Source organism: Alligator sinensis, unplaced genomic scaffold (assembly GCF_000455745.1).
Source record: "Alligator sinensis unplaced genomic scaffold, ASM45574v1 scaffold239_1, whole genome shotgun sequence".
NCBI lineage: Eukaryota > Metazoa > Chordata > Crocodylia > Alligatoridae > Alligator > Alligator sinensis.
This window is the reverse complement of record NW_005842788.1, coordinates 466,114-467,619: the sequence shown is the minus strand read 5'-3', so window position 1 is coordinate 467,619 and position 1,506 is coordinate 466,114. Positions and strand designations below refer to the sequence as shown.

The 1,506-nt window shown below is 57.7% G+C and overlaps 1 protein-coding gene across 6 annotated transcripts in view; it reads right to left on the bottom strand.

Moving 5' to 3' along the window:
• Positions 1 to 157, bottom strand: part of SYNDIG1 (synapse differentiation inducing 1) — a 173,758-nt gene extending 173,601 nt beyond the window's left edge. For all 6 annotated transcript variants that reach the window (XR_003091671.1, XR_003091673.1, XR_003091672.1 and 3 more), the window contains exon 1: positions 75 to 157. The gene's annotated coding sequence lies outside the window, so the exon portion shown is untranslated. The remainder of the gene's footprint in view (positions 1 to 74) is intronic.
• Between the last annotated feature and the right edge of the window lie 1,349 nt (positions 158 to 1,506).

Below are 1,506 nucleotides of genomic sequence, written 5' to 3'. Positions count from 1 at the left end.
GCTCTGCGCCCGCGGCCCGGGAGCGGCGAAGGGTCCGCGCGCACCGCCGCGCCCGGCGCCTGCCAGGAATTTACCGCCCTGCAGCGGGGAGCGGCGCGGAGCCCGCCCGGTCCTAGAGACGGCGCCGCCGGTGCCCGCCGCTCGCTCGCTCGCTCGCTCTCGCACACACACCTGGGGACACAGCATACACACAGACCCCCTCACCTGGCAGCCTGGGGACTCGCACACACGCACGCAAGCACGCTCTGGCAGCCCAGAGATGCACCCACGCACATACACACTCACCTGGCAGCCTGGACACACACAACCTGGTAGCCTGGGAACACACACACGTACACACAGACCCTGGCAGCCTGGACACACACACATACACACACCTGGCAAGCTTGGGGACAAACACACACATGCACACACACCCTGGCAGCCTGGACACACAGCATATACACACGCACACTCACCTGGCAGCCTGGATACACACATACCCACACACCTGGCAGCCCAGGGACACGCACACCTGGTAGCCTGGGGACACATGCACACATACACACACCTGGTAGCTTGAACACACACACACACACACACACACACACACACACACACACCCTGGCAGCCCGGCAGCCTGGGGACACATGCACACATGCACAGCCCGCACCCCTGCTCCCTCCCTACAGCCTGAGGTGCCTGCACACCCCTTCAAACTACCCCTCCCGGCCCCCCAGTGATAGCAGGGTTGGGCGCACCTTCAAGAGACAAACCCCGAGATTTCCAACAGGAATCCACAGGGCATGGGCAGACCCAGGATTTTGTAAAGGGGGGCAGAGGGTGAGATCCACAGTCCCATCGAGCACACTGCCTATTTTCTCCAGGAAAAAACAACCTGGAAGCTTTACTCATAGGCTCGAGGTCCTGGGGCAAGATGATGCCATTGAAGACTGAAGCAAAACCAATGGTAGCTTCACTGCAATGAGTCAGAAATCAGCTGCAGGGCTGTGGGATAGGAGCTGTGTGGCCAGAAGCAGCCCACAGAGCAGCGTGGCAGATGGAAGGGTAGCTTGACTGATGGGACATCAAGACCCTTAAAGAGGAGAGAGCATGGTTAACACCCCTGTGGGATGAAGTGGCTACAAGGGATGCGGTTGGTGACAATGAGCCATGAAGTCAAGGGACTCCCACCCTGACTGGAAATGCTGCTGGTGCTGCCAGGCAGTTGGCTTTAAACTTTGGGTGAAGCAGGGATCAAAGGGGTGTGCAAGTGCCCTCTCCAATGCGTTTGCCCCAAGGGAAGGTTCCATTCTACATTCCCTTCCTCAGTGGCTATTGTAAAGGATATCTCTTTCCCAAGCAACCAGCCCTTTCTAATCCAGTGTTGTGACACCATGACCAATGATGATTTCATTCAGGGTCTGATTCAAAACCTCCTGAAACGGAGAGGATGACCCCCCCTTGACTTCAGTTGCCTTGGTATCAGACCCAGAAATTTGGATTGGTCCTCTTGAAGTCATCTGA